The sequence below is a fragment of the Silene latifolia genome, chromosome 4, assembly GCF_048544455.1.
Source record: "Silene latifolia isolate original U9 population chromosome 4, ASM4854445v1, whole genome shotgun sequence".
Lineage (NCBI taxonomy): Eukaryota > Viridiplantae > Streptophyta > Magnoliopsida > Caryophyllales > Caryophyllaceae > Silene > Silene latifolia.
Genome location: NC_133529.1, coordinates 95873893 through 95895982, shown reverse-complemented (window position 1 = coordinate 95895982; position 22090 = coordinate 95873893).

Genomic DNA, 22090 nt, shown 5'->3' with positions numbered 1-22090 from the left:
CCGCTTCTGGGTGTATGGTCCCGAACTCCCCCCGGCCCCCGCCGAGTTCTGCTTCCTATTAAATCTCTCAGGCCGTGACCGATTCATGTCACGGCGGCCTTCATCAGCATTTTCCCGGCGACTCTTCCTTTCTGGGTGCCCAGCTTCACTGTGGCCTGCCCAGGTCTTGTGGTAATCCTCCACCTTTACGGCTCGGTCGGCCATCTTTCTGGCGGAGTCGAGGTTGAGGTCCTCGCACTTGATCAGCTTATTTTTGACATCGCCTTTCGGGAGGCCTTTCATCAGTGCGAAGGCCGCCAGTTCGGTGTTCAGCTCACGGATCTGCTGAGCCTTTGCGTCGAACCTCTTCACATAGCTTCGTAGAGACTCGTCCTCCCCCTGTCGGATAGTGAGGAGATCCGATGTCTCCACGACCCTTCTCTTGTTGCACGCGTACTGGGCTATGAAGTTATCCCTTAGGTCGGCGTAGCAGTATACCGAACCATTAGGCAGCCCCTTGTACCAACTCTGGGCCATCCCATGAAGGGTTGTTGGGAAGACTCGGCACCATACCTCATCAGGCTGCTCCCATACCGACATGTAAGACTCGAAAGCCTCGGCGTGGTCGGTTGGGTCACTGTCCCCTTTGTATGATAGGGACGGCAGCTTCAGTTTGGTTGGCACGGAGACTTCGAGGACATAGGCACTGAGGGGCTGTCTGACCACGTGTCGAATGACACGTGGCGATCGGCTCCTCGCAACCCTAGTCCGGCTTCTCTCCCCGTGGCGGGAAGGGCTTCTTGTTGTCCGACTTTGGAGAGTCGGACTTCTTTCTTCATTTCTTCGGGGGTGGCCTCGTTGTTGCCGCGGCGACGCTGTCCTCTCGCGAGTGGGGGAAGGACTTTGGTCTGCCACTGGCAGCACGGGCTCCGCCGGCGTCCTAATATGCATGGCTCCTTGTATCACCCCGGACAAGTTGTTCGGGGTCACTTTATGGGCCCTGGTCACCTATGGGTGTGCTGCCGTCACCGTCGTTGCGGCGGGTGTGATCGGCGTACTACCCATCAGGTCCAGGAATAACTTCAGTTTGGCTGCATCGACCACATGTCCCATGACAGTGACTTGGCCGGTGGGCAGCGGTGTTTCTGGCTCTCTTGGCATCCCGTACTTCACCGGCTCAATCACTCGGCCGGTGGGGGACTGCCCGATCTCAGAATTAGGAAACGTGTCATCCTGGTAGAATGCAGTTTCGTCGCTCACTATTATTTCTTGTTGTTTTGACATCTTCTTAGCTCTTTGAATGGTTTTTGGTTTGTTTTTTTTTTTTTTTAAGGTAGGTGACCAGCTTTTAGTATGGCTTCCCCACAGACGGCGCCAATTGTTCCGGGCTTGGTACCGGAGCAGTGTTTGTGACCACGTAAGCTTGATGAATGACGTCTTTGCTTGACTCTTCCTTTCGGCCTCTCCTGAAACAATGAACAAACTGAGGGCTCGGCTTGGTACCGAGCGTACTTACTCCGACGCTCAAGTCAGTAAACTTAAAGAGATTAAGTTGTGTGTTACTTGGCAAAGTATATTGTAGAGAGATAAGGGAATTTATACCAGATTAATAGTGAGTTTATGGATGAATTGTGGATTATTGGATCGTTTTCTCAATGAGGATTGAGGAGTATTTATAGACTTTCACCTTTTGTCACGTAGTGGCCAAGTGGCCAAGTGGCTAGCAGGTGGAAAGACTATTCTACCCTCGGCCGAGGGACCCATGGCAGGCCGGCTGGCCTGGTTGACTCCATGCCGAGGGGACTTGGATGTGAGTACGCGGATATGCCTCCCGGCTGGCTAGTTACCCAGCCGAGATACAAGTGACAGGCCGACAGGCTGCGTCGGCTAGGCTGTCCAAGATGTTTGACTTGCTGTGGATATCTTTGACCTTGCTCAATATGTTGACTCGGTCAGCCGGTGTAGAATATGCCCCATCAGATAGATAGGGCGATTTTGGCATCATATTTACAGCATTTTAAGCATATTTATTTAATTTGAATGAATGATTGTCATTTATTTAAAGTATTTATCTTATTGTACCTAGTATGGCATAGTTAATTTTAATCGTTATTACCCGAAATGAATGGGAATATCGATTTGTTTTTAATTAAATACGATCTCGTATCGTCGGTTTGTAACTAATTAATAGTTTTATTTATTTTATTATTTAATGTATAATAGGAATAGCTATGTAATTCATTTGTAATAGTTATTTTTACCGGCGTTTCCAAAAGACGGATTACAACGAGACGGAGTCTATTTTGGAAGGTGTTCCGAATCCCACAAGGAAGAGCCACTTTTGGAATGAAGAGGCAAGGGACCAAGGAGTTGGTTTCCAAAATGTAATAGACTAGTTTTTATTAACTAGGTCGCCATACTAGGATTTATTCATATGCTTACTTGTTTGCTTGTTTTATTTTCGCGCATGCCAAAATCGCCATTCACATGCATTTTATTTTCGCGGTTGTCAATTCACGTCATTTACATTCACCGAATTAATTCACTTATAAGGAATTTATGACTAAATTGACAATATCTCTCACATATCTAAAATTGAGATTAGCCTTACCAATTAGTAACACCTATGAATCTCTTGTTCATTAGAGCCACGCTCGCCCAAGCGGGGTGTTCTCTTTTTACCTTGGGTAAGTAGGGTGGTAAGCGGTTATCACACGCCAAAATTGGTTGGACTCAACGGGATATAAGACGGTCTTGTGTTCCGGGGCTAGTAGATGGATTTAAGGAAATTCGTCGACCAAGAGTTCTAGAGGTAGAATTAGTCAACGTGACTTACCGAATTTACACAATTATGGGATGTTTCGCCCAACTGATGCTCATTTTTGTTTAATATTTGGGTCTTGGAATCATTTATATAATTTAGTGGGAGATCATTATATAAATGTTAAAACTTGTTGAACATGTTTTTCACAAGTATTTTTTAAAACATTGAATGTTAATTTTTCCTATTTTTCGCTCATTCTCATAAATGTATGACATCGCGCACTTCATCTTCCTTTCATCCTCTATTTATTATACTCGTTTCGTTCTTTCATAGGAAGCGGTTTCTTTGAAGGAATTAATGATTGGTAACATGATTTACCAATTCATCTACATAAGCTTACAACGATTTTTGCGATTATTATACAACTTAAATAACGTCCATACATATTAAAAAGGGGTTTCATGTTGCAAACTCTTATTACGAGTTTAAAAGGAAGTCACATTTTATCAAGAGAGTCTTGATTTCGGAAGTGACACCTCCGTTATGAAGATGACAAATTAGTTTTTAATTACTCAAGAGTAATTCAAATGTTTGCGAAAAGAGTTTTCAAAAACACAAATAATACTCCAATATAATACCGTCAAATGGCTCAATTCAATAAAAGCCAAATCGATTGTTTATGCGCTAACGAGTTTAGGCATATGATAACAATTGAACGGTTAGGTAGTCCAATTTCGCAAGAAGTTGAGATTTTGCCACATGTTTCACTCACTTTATAGTAATTCACTCTTACTAAGTGTATAAAATATCACAAATGACATGAAGAGAGGTCTTCATGAGATTCATTTTTGCTTGATTGAAGCAAAGAGGAATGTGAAAGTGAGTGGGAGTTAAGAAGTATCAACCCTAGATGTATGCGAGAGAACAAGAGTTGAAAGAGACATCTACTCAATAGATAGGCTAGTTCCACTATCTTGGTATGAGATACCAAGTACGGGTCATTTCTTTGTAAAGAAGTTTACATGAATTGATAAAACGTAAGACGTCTAGCATAAGACATTTTGTATCGAAATGGTGCTAGATTAGCAATGATTTCGATGGGGACAAATGTACCTAAATTTGGTTTTAAAAGAATGTAATCATCTATGTTTATACATAGAAGGCATCACTCATGTGATTTAAAACAAAATGTTGTACCTACTCCTATGATAACTTGGTGGTTGGTTTAGACCACTTAAGTTAGAGGAATTTTACATTCTTCACGAAAACTAAATGTTATACTATCTTGTAGAATTTAAAGTCTCTAATCTAGTGAACCCAATTGATCAAACCTCAAGTAAATTCGTTTCAAACGAGTAAACGAAAAGCACATTAAACAACCATTTGATTGTGAGTCTTATGGTATGTGTGCATGTATTATGTTTTCTTTTGTAGAAAAGAAACACAATAGTGAGGTGATTGACCATATACATACGGATGTGTAAGGCTGATAGTTGGTAATATACATACTTGGTTACTTTTACCGTAATGTTAAGTAGATATGAAAACCTCGTATCTATTTAATAAGACATAAAAGTGATTTTTGAAACGTGGAATATTTTCAAATTGAAGTAGTAAACCAAAAGCACGTCAAGATCAAGATGTTGATCGGAAGTTTCAAGGTAATGACTTTGAAGATCAAATGGGTAATATCAAGTAATGATCTTAATAATCACTAAGAAGGTTGTGAACTAGTTCACATAATACCTTCTCCTTGAGACACCATAGAGTATGGTGTAGTCAAGTATATAAACCAAACTTTATGTGATATAGTTGAGGTTTTTTGCAATTTTTGTAATCTATTTTTTCACTAAAAGTTTAAAACCCGACTATGATAGCTTTAATGACTCCATATGAGATATGGATTGGGAGAGTCCCTAACTTGTTTTTTTTATACATTTGGGATCATAAATGTTTATGTTCAGAACCAATTTGTGTATCTGTGAGGGTTATCCAAAATTAAACCACATGGTTTTTACTCCTCCAAAACGAGAACAAAGAGTTTGTGGCTCATAATACTGTCTTTCCAGAAAGATTTTCATTTTCTGGAAGACAGAGTGGGAGAAATTTTGAACTTGCGGAAGTCCAAGACCCACAAACTGAGTACAATGCAAGAAGACGTTATTTATTGAGGCTCAGTGGTGAGTACAATACAAGAAGACGTTCTTTATTGTGGCTCAGTGGTTATAAGGAGATAATTTTGAGATAATATTGCGTTACTTTTCAAAAGTGACGAATCATAAACCCTCATCAAAGGCTTTTCTATAGTATGAAAAGCCTTTGATGGCGTGTCACCATGCAATTCGAATTGATCTCCTTGCACATGATGCCATAAGGAAGGAAACACGAGATATTTTCGAGACTTGATTTAAGGTGAATACTTTGGTTGGTTACCTTGATCTTGTCGTAAAGGTTACATAAGATGTTTAAAATTTGGGCTTGTTATAGAGAGTTTGTGACAACCCACATGCCTTTATCAATTCGTATGGTCTTAGCAATATAGCCTCTCATGATGAAGAGTTTAGGCAAAAGGATAACGAAACTTTGCCCTTGGGAGAAATTTTGTTGATCTTGTCAATGCTAAGAAGCATGGCATGCTTGAAAGATCCCTTTTGTGATCTATATACGTCAAAGAGTTGGAACTTTGGGTTCAATCATGTAGTCTATCAAAATGGTATTACTCGAGTGTCGAGGTACCATGATGATACATGGAGTTTAGTGGGAGCTAAAAGTGAGTTTCTTAGTCTAAAATATGTGCTTGACATATTAGTGACTAGAAATGTAGCTAAGGTGATATTTCTTAGTCTAAATATGGGTTTGACATATTAGTACTTGAGAGTAGCATGGCGCATGTTAAATATCCGGATCTAATGAGATAGATCTCTATGGATATTAGCATTATAGTCAAGAGACTTATGAGATAAGATTCTTGACTCGTTCAAGTTGTTGAACAATTAATATGATCTCTTGTGCTTCCGCAGCAGGATCTATTAAATATGCTAAAAGCTTCTCTCGTCGGGACGTATCATATTGAGAATATGATAAGTCATTACCATTCATTTCCTAGTAAGTGTCACTAGATGATTATCAAGAGCATCCTTGAGTACTTGAGAAGCACTGAGGATTTACTCTTGTAGTTTGGAGGAATTTATGAATTTCGTGTACAAGGATTACACGGAAACATTCATATGCTTATAAGATATTATGAGCCTCGTTAAGGAATGGTTAGCATGTAAGAGTGTTATGTGCATAAAGAATAATATGTATAAGAAGTTATACATATATGTATAAGAAGTTATACATGTATAAAGCAATTATGTATGAGGAGTCATACATAAAAGATGTCATATGAAGGATGTGTATGTATAAGTGTTATACATATAAATCATGAACGAATAGCTAAGTACATTACAGCATCCGATGTTGTAAAAGAAATAGTTGATATCCGGATTTTAATGGAACTAGAGTAGTTCTGTTAGCTGAATATCGTTCCCAGAGAGACTGTGAAAATAGTGGGAGTGTTTGACTAGCTTTAGAACCAGATTCTAAAAACTTGTTTAGACATGTACTTAGAAAGGCTCTATGTGATGAAAATATTGCATAGAATAAAGGAAAATTGCAACGGAAATTAGAGTGATGCAACTGTTGCTAATCCTCTAACCAAAGCCGTTGGCATAAGGTTGCCATGATGGTTATGTCATCTCAATGTGATTGAGCAGTATACCTTAATTGCTGAAGATCGTTATGTAAATATTGGATAGAGTATTGATATTTACATAAGTGATGATTGCATTCATTGTTAGAGTTTCTTTAAGAACTCAATTATTCAGTTTGAATGAAAACATTGAATACCTTGTTTATCTGAATAAGTTGTGGAGACAATGTTGAACAATATTCAAGTGAATAAGATGAACATTTTATTTTGTCCCTAGTCACTTAATGAGGTGACGTCTCGGAGTGAGTAGATTGTAAGTCGATTGATGGTTATTCAACACCATAAGGTCATATGTGATGACTGGTCGATTACATAGGTAGAGTGAGTGACACTTTGCCGGACAGTGACCATTTAGAGAGTCCCTAAGTTCTATTATAGACGCCTGGTCGTGGCAGGGATCTCTAAGATGTTCTAATGAGTCGATTCTTTTAACTGGAGACTATTATCTGAGCAGGTGCAGTTTTCGAGTGACTTTGGTTTTTGTCCTAGGTCGTGCCGTGAAAGGAGGCCAAAAGGGCATTTACTAGGTCATGGTGAGCTGTATTGTGCAATAGGATAGATAAAGCATACAGGAATTGTCCACCCACGTTGGGTAACTATATCTCAAGGCCACTCGAGGAGTTAATGACTACAAATGCGTGGCCACGCTCGGATCAAGAAAACCACTCGCGATGTGTTCATGTGAAAGTGCGACCTGAAAGACACCTTGCATTGAGTGGGAGATTAAAACGGACAAGAGAATTGGTAGCGCACACCTTGTGTCGGACAAGTGGGAGATTGTTGGAGTTAGTGTCCTCCACAATAGTGCGTTAACATAATAAATCTCATTAATGGGATATCATCAGATATTTGATTATTTGATCCTCGTCAGTTGATTAACGTAAATCGATAACGGTTGGCTGACTAGACTATGACGTTATTGTCGTGAGACGGCGGTGATCAACTGACCCCTTTCGGTCACACCTAAAGGAACGAACCCCAATAGACAACTAATTAATTGTATGAAATACAATTTATTTAGTCCCTTGATTTTTAGACTAAGAGGTTAGTCGATTATTTTTAGAGAGATTTCGAGTTGCGAACTCGAGGAGCGACTGTTATTATTTAATTATGCGATAATTGAATAGTAAGTTTTGGGAGACGGGTTTTAGTTAATTAACTGTTAATTTACTAAAATTGTACTAATTGATTAATGTGATTAATATTAGTACGTAAATAATATGTGTAGTGGTACACGTATATTTACGGAGTGAATTGGACGAATTAATTATGGAAGTATTTAAACATAATACGATGTTTAAAATAAAAATTACACGGATTTGTGCGACAAATATAAAAACCAACATGGACCCGTAAATGGGCAAATGGACCGTGTAAAATAAGAGTAGTGGATGATTACTCACATAATCATTTCACCTTATTTTGTATACTAGCATAATTTATCTTATACAAGATTTTGCATGTGATGTAAGATAAAAATGTAAGACAAAATTGTCCACTAACACACTCCTCCACCCGCCACTTTCCCTTCTACTTCACTCCATCAATTGTTCAATTTTTCACTCAACCACTACTACACACAACAATTATGCATGTGAACTTTTTCCTCCAACATCTCTCTGAAATAATAAGCATCTTTTTACTAAGTTGTTAGTAAAACAAAATTAATACTAAGAGTGTTAGTATTATTAACATATTATCAAGGGTTAAATTTTACTAGTATCTAGTTAATACTTGTAAAATTATTTGGGTGTAAGTTCTTGGGTGTATTAAGGAAGGAGACCTTCTACTTTGGAGGTTAGTTTTTGGAGGATCTTCCATATTCATATAGCTCAAGAACAAGCTAGTAAGGTGAACTAGTTTGTGCCCTTTTTACCACAAAATCAATGTAAGGAAATTTTTTTTCCTTATACTTTCATTTTTATGCTTTCATATTAGCATGCATGTTACATAGATCATCTAAATGATAATTTATAAGATAAATTAATTTTATTAGAGAGTCTAATATGGATCTATGATCTTTCAAGTGGTATCAGAGCTTAGGCTTGTAATTTGCATGTTGATTTTAAGCATTTTAATGAATTATGTGATAATTTATAAAAACTCAAAAATTGTGTTAGAAGAGGTTTTAGCACGAAATTTTTGGGACATGCATACCTACTGATCTCAAAAGGTTTGTGGAATTTTTTGGTGATTTTTGAAGTTTTTTTTGCTATTTTTAATGTTTTTTGGTAGAAAACCGAGTCAAAATGTCGCATTTTAGTGAAAAATTGACTAAAATTAGTTAAACGTTGATTAGGTGCATGGATTTTTTATGGTAGTTCATGCATGTTATGTACTTATTGTATGCAAAAGGTTGAAGGTTGGTTCGAATTTTTTGCATGTTTATTGATTTTATGAGATAAAAGTTGATAAAAGTCAAATTAATTAATCATAATTTTGAAACTTTTGATTCTGCCCATGATAAATTTATGTATATTTAAGAATACTATTTAAATGTCAAAAGTGATTTTACATGTGAGTTTTCACTTTGTTTTGATGTTTTTTGGTTTTAGTGGTTAAAAACCGATAAATATCAATCCTTTTCTTCACAAAATTTATCCGGAATTTTTGGGTAATTTTTCTGACATTTTGGTGTTCTTGGGAGTGTTCCAAAATACTAAAAATTTTTGTTTCAATTTTTTGGGTAATTTTTCAATTATTTTGGATTTTTACTTAAACATTATGATTTTATCGATTAAATTAGCAAATTATCACCAAATCAAACTAATAATTTATCATAAAATTAGTGAGGACTAATTTTGAGGTTTAAAAAAGTTTGGACGATTAGTTTGGAATTAAATAAGATTTAAGAGTTAATTATTGATTTTTACATGTTAAAAATCGATTAAATCCACAAAAACCGAGATGGATACCAACGAATGATAGATAGGGCGATTTTGGCATCATATTTACAGCATTTTAAGCATATTTATTTAATTTGAATGAATGATTGTCATTTATTTAAAGTATTTATCTTATTGTACCTAGTATGGCATAGTTAATTTTAATCGTTATTACCCGAAATGAATGGGAATATCGATTTGTTTGTAATTAAATACGATCTCGTATCATCGGTTTGTAACTAATTAATAGTTTATTTATTTTATTATTTAATGTATAATAGGAATAACTATGTAATTCATTTGTAATAGTTATTTTTACCGGCGTTTCCAAAAGACGGATTACAACGAGACGGAGTCTATTTTGGAAGGTGTTCCGAATCCCACAAGGAAGAGCCACTTTTGGAATGAAGAGGCAAGGGACCAAGGAGTTGGTTTCCGAAATGTAATAGACTAGTTTTTATTAACTAGGTCGCCATACTAGGATTTATTCATATGCTTACTTGTTTGCTTGTTTTATTTTCGCGCATGCCAAAATCGCCATTCACATGCATTTTATTTTCGCGGTTGTCAATTCACGTCATTTACATTCACCGAATTAATTCACTTATAAGGAATTTATGACTAAATTGACAAGATCTCTCACATATCTAAAATTGAGATTAGCCTTACCAATTAGTAACACCTATGAATCTCTTGTTCATTAGAGCCACGCTCGCCCAAGCGGGGTGTTCTCTTTTTACCTTGGGTAAGTAGGGTGGTAAGCGGTTATCACACGCCAAAATTGGTTGGACTCAATGGGATATAAGACGGTCTTGTGTTCCGGGGCTAGTAGATGGATTTAAGGAAATTCGTCGACCAAGAGTTCTAGAGGTAGAATTAGTCAACGTGACTTACCGAATTTACACAATTATGGGATGTTTCGCCCAACTGATGCTCATTTTTGTTTAATATTTGGGTCTTGGAATCATTTATATAATTTAGTGGGAGATCATTATATAAATGTTAAAACTTGTTGAACATGTTTTTCACAAGTATTTTTTAAAACATTGAATGTTAATTTTTCCTATTTTTCGCTCATTCTCATAAATGTATGACATCGCGCACTTCATCTTCCTTTCATCCTCTATTTATTATACTCGTTTCGTTCTTTCATAGGAAGCGGTTTCTTTGAAGGAATTAATGATTGGTAACATGATTTACAATTCATCTACATAAGGTTACAACGATTTTTGCGATTATTATACAACTTAAATAACGTCCATACATATTAAAAAGGGGTTTCATGTTGCAAACTCATATTTCGAGTTTAAAAGGATGTCACATTTTATCAAGAGAGTCTTGATTTTGGAAGTGACACCTCCGTCATGAAGATGACAAATTAGTTTTTAATTACTCAAGAGTAATTCAAAAGTTTGCGAAAAGAGTTTTCAAAAACACAAATAATACTCCAATATAATACCGTCAAATGGCTCAATTCAATAAAAGCCAAATCGATTGTTTATGCGCTAACGAGTTTAGGCATATGATAACAATTGAACGGTTAGGTAGTCCAATTTCGCAAGAAGTTGAGACTTTGCCACATGTTTCACTCACTTTATAGTAATTCACTCTTACTAAGTGTATAAAATATCACAAATGACATGAAGAGAGGTCTTCATGAGATTCATTTTTTCTTGATTGAAGCAAAGAGGAATGTGAAAGTGAGTGGGAGTTAAGAAGTATCAACCCTAGATGTATGCGATAGAACAAGAGTTGAAAGAGACATCTACTCAATAGATAGGCTAGTTCCACTATCTTGGTATGAGATACCAAGTACGGGTCATTTCTTTGTAAAGAAGTTTACATGAATTGATAAAACGTAAGACGTCTAGCATAGGACATTTTGTATCGAAATGGTGCTAGATTAGCAATGATTTCGATGGGGACAAATGTACCTAATTTGGTTTTAAAAGAATGTAATCATCTATGTTTATACATAGAAGGCATCACTCATGTGATTTAAAACAAAATGTTGTACCTACTCCTATGATAACTTGGTGTTTGGTTTAGACCACTTAAGTTAGAGGAATTTTATATTCTTCACGAAAACTAAATGTTATACTATCTTGTAGAATTTAAAGTCTCTAATCTAGTGAACCCAATTGATCAAACCTCAAGTAAATTCGTTTCAAACGAGTAAACGAAAAGCACATTAAACAACCATTTGATTGTGAGTCTTATGGTATGTGTGCATGTATTATGTTTTCTTTTGTAGAAAATAAACACAATAGTGAGGTGATTGACCATATACATACGGATGTGTAAGGCTGATAGTTGGTAATATACATACTTGGTTACTTTTACCGTAATGTTAAGTAGATATGAAAATCTCGTATCTATTTAATAAGACATAAAAGTGATTTTTGAAACGTGGAATATTTTCAAATTGAAGTAGTAAACCAAAAGCACGTCAAGATCAAGATGTTGATCGGAAGTTTCAAGGTAATGACTTTGAAGATCAAATGGGTAATATCAAGTAATGATCTTAATAATCACTAAGAAGGTTGTGACCTAGTTCACATAATACCTTTTCCTTGAGACACCATAGAGTATGGTGTAGTCAAGTATATAAACCAAACTTTATGTGATATAGTTGAGGTTTTTCGCAATTTTTGTAAGCTATTTTTTCACTAAAAGTTTAAAACCCGACTATGATAGCTTTAATGACTCCATATGAGATATGGATTGGGAGAGTCCCTAACTTGTTTTTTTATACATTTGGGATCATAAATGTTTATGTTCAGAACCAATTTGTGTATCTGTGAGGGTTATCCAAAATTAAACCACATGGTTTTTACTCCTCCAAAACGAGAACAAAGAGTTTGTGGCTCATAATACTGTCTTTCCAGAAAGATTTTCATTTTCTGGAAAACAAAGTGGGAGAAATTTTGAACTTACGGAAGTCCAAGACCCACAAACTGAGTACAATGCAAGAAGACGATATTTATTGAGGCTCAGTGGTGAGTACAATACAAGAAGACGTTCTTTATTGTGGCTCAGTGGTTATAAGGAGATAATTTTGAGATAATATTGCGTTACTTTTCAAAAGTGACGAATCATAAACCCTCATCAAAGGCTTTTCTATAGTATGAAAAGCCTTTGATGACGTGTCACCATGCAATTCGAATTGATCTCCTTGCACATGATGCCATAAGGAAGGAAACACGAGATATTTTCGAGACTTGATTTAAGGTGAATACTTTGGTTGGTTACCTTGATCTTGTCGTAAAGGTTACATAAGATGTTTAAAATTTGGGCTTGTTATAGAGAGTTTGTGACAACCCACATGCCTTTATCAATTCGTATGGTCTTAGCAATATAACCTCTCATGAGGATGAGTTTAGGCAAAAGGATAACGAAACTTTCTCCTTGGGAGAAATTTTGTTGATCTTGTCAATGCTAAGAAGCATGGCATGCTTGAAAGATCCCTTTTGTGATCTATATACGTCAAAGAGTTGGAACTTTGGGTTCAATCATGTAGTCTATCAAAATGGTATTACTCGAGTGTCGAGGTACCATGATGATACATGGAGTTTAGTGGGAGCTAAAAGTGAGTTTCTTAGTCTAAAATATGTGCTTGACATATTAGTGACTAGAAATGTAGCTAAGGTGATATTTCTTAGTCTAAATATGGGTTTGACATATTAGTACTTGAGAGTAGCATGGCGCATGTTAAATATCCGGATCTAATGAGATAGATCTCTATGGATATTAGCATTATAGTCAAGAGACTTATGAGATAAGATTCTTGACTCGTTCAAGTTGTTGAACAATTAATATGATTTCTTGTGCTTCTGCTGCAGGATCTATTAAATATGCTAAAAGCTTCTCTCGTCGGGACGCATCATATTGAGAATATGATAAGTCATTACCATTCATTTCCTAGTAAGTGTCACTAGATGATTATCAAGAGCATCCTTGAGTACTTGAGAAGCACTGAGGATTTACTCTTGTAGTTTGGAGGAATTTATGAATTTCGTGTACAAGGATTACACGGAAACATTCATATGCTTATAAGATATTATGAGCCTCGTTAAGGAATGGTTAGCATGTAAGAGTGTTATGTGCATAAAGAATAATATGTATAAGAAGTTATACATGTATAAAGCAAATATGTATGAGGAGTCATACATAAAAGATGTCATATGAAGGATTAGTATGTATAAGTGTTATACATATAAATCATGAACGAAAAGCTAAGTACATTACATCATCCGATGTTGTAAAAGAGATAGTTGATATCCGGATTTTAATGGAACTAGAGTAGTTCTGTTAGCTGAATATCGTTCCCAGAGAGACTGTGAAAACAGTGGGAGAGTTTAACTGGCTTTAGAACCAGAGTCTAAAAACTTGTTTAGACATGTACTTAGAAAGGCTCTATGTGATGAAAATATTGCATAGAATAAAGGAAAATTGCAACGGAAATTAGAGTGATGCAACTGTTGCTAATCCTCTAACCAAAGCCGTTGGCATAAGGTTGACGTGATGGTTATGTCATCTCAATGTGATTGAGCAGTATACCTTAATTGCTGAAGATCGTTATGTAAATATTGGATAGAGTATTGATATTTACATAAGTGATGATTGCATTCATTGTTAGAGTTTCTTTAAGAACTCAATTATACAGTTTGACTGAAAACATTGAATACCTTGTTTATCTGAATAAGTTGTGGAGACAATGTTGAACAATATTCAAGTGAATAAGATGAACATTGTATTTTATCCCTAGTCACTTAATGAGGTGACGTCTCGGAGTGAGTAGATTGTAAGTCGATTGATGGTTGTTCAACACCATAAGGTCATATGTGATGACTGGTCGATTACATAGGCAGAGTGTGTGACACTTTGCCGGACAGTGACCATTTAGAGAGTCCCTAAGTTCTATTATAGACGCCTGGTCGTGGCAGGGATCTCTAAGATGTTCTAATGAGTCGATTCTTTTAACTGGAGACTATTATCTGAGCAGGTGCAGTTTCCGAGTGACTTTGGTTTTTGTCCTAGGTCGTGCCGTGAAAGGAGGCCAAAAGGGCATTTACTAGGTCATGGTGAGCTGTATTGTGCAATAGGATAGATAGGGCATACAGGAATTGTCCACCCACGTTGGGTAACTATATCTCAAGGCCACTCGAGGAGTTAATGACTACAAATGCGTGGCCACGCTCGGATCGAGAAAACCACTCGCGATGTGTTCATGTGCAAGTGCGACCTGAAAGACACCTTGCATTGAGTGGGAGATTAAAACGGACAAGAGAATTGGTAGCGCACACCTTGTGTCGGACAAGTGGGAGATTGTTGGAGTTAGTGTCCTCCACAATAGTGCGTTAACATAATAAATCTCATTAATGGGATATCATCAGATATTTGATTATTTGATCCTCGTCAGTTGATTAACGTAAATCGATAACGGTTGGCTGACTAGAGTATGACGTTATTGTCGTGAGACGGCGGTGATCCACTGACCCCTTTCGGTCACACCTAAAGGAACGAACCCCAATAGACAACTAATTAATTGTATGAGATACAATTTATTTAGTCCCTTGATTTTTAGACTAAGAGGTTAGTCGATTATTTTTAGAGAGATTTCGAGTTGCGAACTCGAGGAGCGACTCTTATTATTTAATTATGCGATAATTGAATAGTAAGTTTTGGGAGACGGGTTTTAGTTAATTAACTGTTAATTTACTAAAATTGTACTAATTGATTAATGTGATTAATATTAGTACGTAAATAATATGTGTAGTGGTACACGTATATTTACGGAGTGAATTGGACGAATTAATTATGGAAGTATTTAAACATGATACGATGTTTAAAATAAAAATTACACGGATTTGTGCGACAAATATAAAAACCAACATGGACCCGTAAATGGGCAAATGGACCGTGTAAAATAAGAGTAGTGGATGATTACTCACATAATCATTTCACCTTATTTTGTATACTAGCATAATTTATCTTATACAAGATTTTGCATGTGATGTAAGATAAAAATGTAAGACAAAATTGTCCACTAACACACTCCTCCACCCGCCACTTTCCCTTCTACTTCACTCCATCAATTGTTCAATTTTTCACTCAACCACTACTACACACAACAATTATGCATGTGAACTTTTTCCTCCAACATCTCTCTGAAATAATAAGCATCTTTTTACTAAGTTGTTAGTAAAACAAAATTAATACTAAGAGTGTTAGTATTATTAACATATTATCAAGGGTTAAATTTTACTAGTATCTAGTTAATACTTGTAAAATTATTTGGGTGTAAGTTCTTGGGTGTATTAAGGAAGGAGACCTTCTACTTTGGAGGTTAGTTTTTGGAGGATCTTCCATATTCATATAGCTCAAGAACAAGCTAGTAAGGTGAACTAGTTTGTGCCCTTTTTACCACAAAATCAATGTAAGAAATTTTTTTTTCCTTATACTTTCATTTTTATGCTTTCATATTAGCATGCATGTTACATAGATCACCTAAATGATAATTTATGAGATAAATTAATTTTATTAGAGAGTCTAATATGGATCTATGATCTTTCAAGAGCAGCAACAGGGGAGGTAACCGCAATGGCGGTAATTCTTATCAGAAGCCGGCTATGAACACCAACAACAACCATGGGTCGGGTGCTAAGCCGACTATCTCAGCCAGTACTGTCCAAGGAGGTGGACAGAAGACTAGTGGAAAGCTGTTTATGATGGAGAAACAAGCAGCTGAGGACGACGCACATGTTATCACTGGTACTTTTCTTATTAATGGTGTTTACACCTTTGTTTTGTTTGATTCGGGGGGCGTCACAGTCGTTTGTATCTTCGAGTCATGTTAAACAGTTGGGTTTGAGAGAGTATGAGTCTGTAAGTGAGAAAGTTTTTATACCTTCGGGAGAGTCTGTATCATGTGGGAGGTTGTATAGGGATGTTTCCATGATAGTTGGGCAAGTCAATCTACCTGTAGACTTGCTAGAGTTTCCCTTAGGCGGTTTTGAGATGATAGTGGGGATGGATTGGTTAGGAAAGTGTAATACTACGGTTTTATGAGTCTCTGGGTACTCTATCGAGTAAGCCTTACTCTGTCGAGTAAGGGTGTGCTGCATTTTAAAAATAGTTTCTCACCTGTTGGGTACTCGATCGAGTAACCTTGATACTCGATCGAGTAAGGGGGCACTCGATCGAGTACCTCAGCTACTCGATCGAGTAGCTGGTTTACGGGGTGATGATTTGTCGGGTTTTGTTAATAATGCGATTAAGGATATAATTACTTCCGCCACTTTTCTTTAAACACTTTTATAACCTAATTGCTTTCAAAAGAGAAAACAAACTACGTTCTTCGCATCAATCGCATTGTTGGCAAATCCCGGAGCTTGGAAGGTCGGATTTTACCTTTCTTTGTACATTTGTGATCCTTGCGTCGAGGGTAAGATCTACGTACCGTTTTTATAGTGTTTCGTTAAAGTTGGTTAAACCCTAATATTGGGATTTGGGGGTTTTGTTGTATTTCGTGATTGGTAGTGATTATATGTTTGTATGTTAGGAGGAGGATTTGTAGAAGAAGCCTTTTGATGTCAGCTGTTGAGACCGTCTGATTGTGTTGCTTTCCAGGTAGGGTTTCCCTACTCAGTATTAGTCCCATAATGCATTGTTGGTGATTATTATCGTATTGGTATTATGACGGTTGTTGATTGATTGTTGTAGGATGGTTGTGATTGTTTGTCTCTGGTTCTCGAGATGCGTTCTCGGCTGAGTGGAGTCACTTGCGGGAGTGGCTTCACGCCCTAGTTTCGCCCTCCGTGGAACCCGCCACGGGAGGGGATGTGCACATTAATGGGACATTGTTATCGCTCGGTATGATGAGCGGGGATTTGGTGGGTACGGCTGCGGTCCCCCACTGGCAGGGCTGGTCTAGTGGACAGTCGGTGACGGAGATTGATTGGAGTGGGTGTGATTGTGTGTGTGACCGTTTGAGCTGCTTGTTTACTGTGTTGTTGGTTATATAAATTGTGTGATTAGTACTGACCCCGTTTAATGTTTTAAAAACTGTGGTGATCCATTCGGGGGTGGTGAACAGTTATTGAGCAGGTATGATATGACGCGTATGGGATAGTTGGGACGAGTCATCACGTGGCAGTTAGAAGTCTTCCGCTGTGTCAGACGATGTTTTATAGCTTTGATAGTTTTAGCAGTAGACCGTCTGAGAGTCCTGTATTTCTTTTTATCAGTTTTGGAGTTGGTATGTAATCACTTTAAATATTATTTACTTTTAAGTATGTTTCGTTATTGTCTTATGATTATCATTGCCTCGGAAAATCGAGATGGTAGCACTTACATGCCTTAAGTGGTCCTGGTAAGGCACTTGGAGTATGGGGGTGTTACAAAATGGTATTAGAGCGACGATCCTGAAACCTGTAACCAATGAATCCAATGAACATAGGGAGTAAATTAAAATGAACCCGGGGTAAAGGTTGTAGGAGCTAATTCAAAGGCTTGGGAGACGTCCTAAAGTCGCGAACTCGCCCTACAATTTTGAACCGGTCACCATAGGATATGAGTTGGGATCGATATGTGTTTATCTTATGAATTGTGTATCTTTGTAGCAAAGTGTGGTATGAATCGGTGGATGTATGTGTGTGAGGAATGGGGAATATGTAAGAAAGATGGTGATGATGTGATTTTTGTTATGTTGTTGGTTGAAAGCATGTTGCATGATAGTTGGTTTACATGTTGGTTGGAATCGTTGGAAAAGTATGTGAGAATGATGAATGATGTGGTAGAAAAAGCAAGTAGTTCATATATGATAATATGTGACGAATAATGATGTTGCAGGATGAATGATTTATAATGTGTTAATCCTAGTAACTTGTGAATAAGGAGTGTGATAAGATTTGTTTTCATAATTTCGTTTGCATAAGGTTATATAAAAAGTTCATATAATTGTCTACTGTTGGATCATATGCGCTTGTGAGATAAAGAATGTGATTGAACTAGATGAATTGATTGGAAAAGATGAAGTGGCAGTTACATGAGAATATTAATTCCTTGATTATGAACATGTTTATGTGATGAAGTGGATTTGTAATATTGTTATGTTAGTAACATGGAAATAGGATTTGTTATGTAGGGGTATGATTTGTGTTATGAAAGTTATAAAGTTAAAGCATGCGGGTAGTACATGTTTGATAAGTTGAATGTTATATGAGCATGATAGATATTATTGTTTAGTTTTGATAGGTAGTAGCATGTGTTTATGGATGGTGGTTTTATAAATATCGAGTCGCTTTTGTTCACCTCGTTGATGTTTAAGTTGTTTGAAAGAGAAAATCAAATAGCTATGCCGTCTGATTAAAGCAAAGTTGTCTTTAAACTGTTATAACTTGAGATGCATAAATGATTTTAATGTGATTCCAATTGGAGGTGATAGCTTGTTCTTTTACGATTCTAACGATAGGTCACACGCCCAAAACGACTTAGAAATGAGTGAGTTATGACTGTTTTACGAAAACTGGACAATGCTGAGAATTGCGTAGGGTACTCGATCGAGTAGCCTTGGTACTCGATCGCGTAGGCGGCACTCGATCGAGTACGTTAGTTACTCGATCGAGTAGCCCTGGTGATTTGTTTTACGTGCTTCTGACCTTCACCTACTCGATCGAGTAAGTCCCTTACTCGATCGAGTGGCCAGTACTCGATCTAGTGACCCATGATTCGGGTCATATGCTTATCTTTTTAATTCGTTGTATATTATTGTTTGGGCTAAAAATAGCACAATAAAGAAGGCCCATTTGGTGAAATAAAGATTACGAAGAAGTGAGGAGGAGGAAGGGAGCCCGCGGTTAGAGAAAGGAGGGACGGGCTTGAGAAGGATCAAGGGCCCATCATAGAAGGTGCCCGCATTAAGGAAAGGAGTGTCAGGGAGAAGTTAGGGAGAAGTTAGGGAGAAGTTAGGGAGATCGGGGAGAATTGACAAGGGAGTCCGGATTAGGAAAGAAGTCTTTATGGAAATAATCTCCTCTTTCCATATTCGAGATAGAGTATATCTAGGGTTCTTACCCTATAAATAGCAAAGGAAGGAAATCAAGAAGGACATTCATTCATTCAACACCCGCATTCGTACATCAACATCCAAGATCACGTCTCTGCAAATAATTTACGTTCATTCTTGATCTTGCAGGCCTGACACCTAGGGCCAGCAGGATTAGCTTCGTACCACAATTGTAATCATCCTCCAATTCATATAGTGCAATACTTGGCAGGGTACAGTCCCTCCCGCGGTTGTTCCCACATTGGGTTTTCCGCGTCACCAAAATCTTACGTGTCAATTTACATTACGCACTTTATTTTCCATTTACTTATTGACATACAAATCATCATACAATCAACCAGCGAATATAGACTACATTGACCCTAAATCGACTTAGGTAAAAAAGACCTAAACAGTTTGGCGCCCACCGTGGGGCATTGTAGTCGTCAATCGTTGATATTCTAGATATACAATGGAAAAGCAAACATCTGAAGCCATGTCAGGGAGCAGGCAGCCATCGCCACCACCATCGTCTACCCAAAGTCCAACATCGACAGTGGCCACGCAGGCTCCCAGACATACCCCAAGAATCATACCGACAACAAAAGCTACTTTACCTCCCAGGACCCCTGTTGTCTCAGCCCAGACCAGATCAGACAAAGGAATATCAAGCTCAGGCGTCACTCCGCCGCCCAGTCCCATGCAGATTCTGCTCGCCAGGGTTGAAAATCTTCAGAAAGCTATGGAAAACATGACAGAAGATCAAAGGAGAGCAGATGCTGAGGTTAGAAGGAGAGACAGAGAACTCTGGGCGCAAATTGATCTCCTGAAGTAGCAGTCCAGCACTCCAGCAAATAAGACAGGTTAAGGAAGATTTCCTTTGGTAGATCTGGACGCAAGGAGCGGCAGGCAGATACCAGTCGAAATAATTACAAGATTGGATTTGGCTACGACACCATCAGATGGAAGGATAACCCCACGAGGGTTAGGATACCTCACGCCAGATAACTGGCAGCCAACCGGCTGCGTGGAGGTACAAACAGGTGGCCTCTCCGTCAGCAGTCCTGCAGCAATCAATCAGACACCAGCAGCAGGATCCGGGTCAAGCCAGCAAGTGAACTGGCAGCAGGGGACAATCGTTACCACAACCCCCCTGGCTGCTGGAACTTACCAGAACCTTCCAGAACCAGGATCAGGAGGAGATATGCAGACAGCTGACAGGCGCACCCCAGATTCAGCCAATATAACTAACCAGCAGTACTTGGAGCTAAAGGAGATGCTGAGCAGGGTTCCAGGGCTACCACCCCCACTCGAGAAAGCGGCTCTAGATAGCTATGCTGACTCACCATTTGTGGACACCATATCCATCACAGCCATGCCAAAGGGATTCACAAATCCAAACATGCCTCTCTTTGACGGCACAGCAGATCCCTTTGATCATGTCAGCCAATACAAGCAGAAAATGATGACGGTAACAGCTATAGGGCAGGTCAAGGAGGCTTGCATGCGCAAAGGGTTTGGGTCCACCTTAACGGGACCAGCACTTCGATGGTTTGTCAGCCTGCCCAACAGGTCGATATCTACGTTTGCTGAGTTGGTAAACACATTTACTCAACAGTTCGCAAGTAGCAGAAAGCCACAGAAGCACGCTGGAGACCTATATAGAATCGTCCGGGGGACAGAAGAGAGCATTGGAGAATATAATACGAGATTTAACAATGAGAAGGTAGCAGTACGAGAATGTGACGTCTCAACGGCAGTAGAAGCCTTCAGAAGAGGCCTCCACCACGACTCCGACCTATATAAGCAGCTGACTATGCATCCCTGCCATAGTTTCGAAGATACAAGATAGAAAAAGCAGGCACGCGATCGGGACCGGGAGGAAGATATTCTAACCGAGCCGACTTACAAAGCACACCCGGTATTTTTAGTACTTCAGTGGAGAAATCGGAAGAAAGCAAACCACCAAAGAAGAAGGACGAGAGATACATACCATATGGGAGGGGAGTCAACGAGAATCGAGGAAAACCAGCTACTCCCCACCCTGGCGAATATGGATTCACTACGGTTGTCGGAGGAATCTTGAAGGCACTAAGGAGATGGGAGATGGAGTCGGGTGGCCCAATCCACCAAAGGAGAGCAAGCCTGGAGAAAGGATAGCAAGAAGAAGTGTGAATTTCACCGTGATATTGGGCACAACACTGAGGATTGCTACACATTAAGAAGAGAGATCAAGCGCCTGTACGAACAAGGAAAGCTGAGCCACCTATTACCACGTGGGGGCAAGCAGCAGGATAAGGTAGGTTCCGCCAAACCGGCAGACCCACCCACATACACCAAAATCATAAACGTGATAACAGGTGGCTCAGACTTAAGAGGATTGACATATTCAGCAGCCAAGAGACACGCTACAGAGACCAAAGGAGATAGGCCAGCCAATTCGTGCGAGAATTTCTCACAAAGGTGACCTTCCAAAGATCGGCTTTGATGAAGGAGATGCATACGATGAGCGAGAGCATCATGACGCACTAATTATCACCTTATCAATGGCCAATTGCACAGTCAGAAAGGTCTTGGTAGATACAGGAAGCTCGATCAACTTAATCATGCTGAAAACTATAGAGAACATGGGATTCAGCGAGAAGGATTTACAGAAGAAG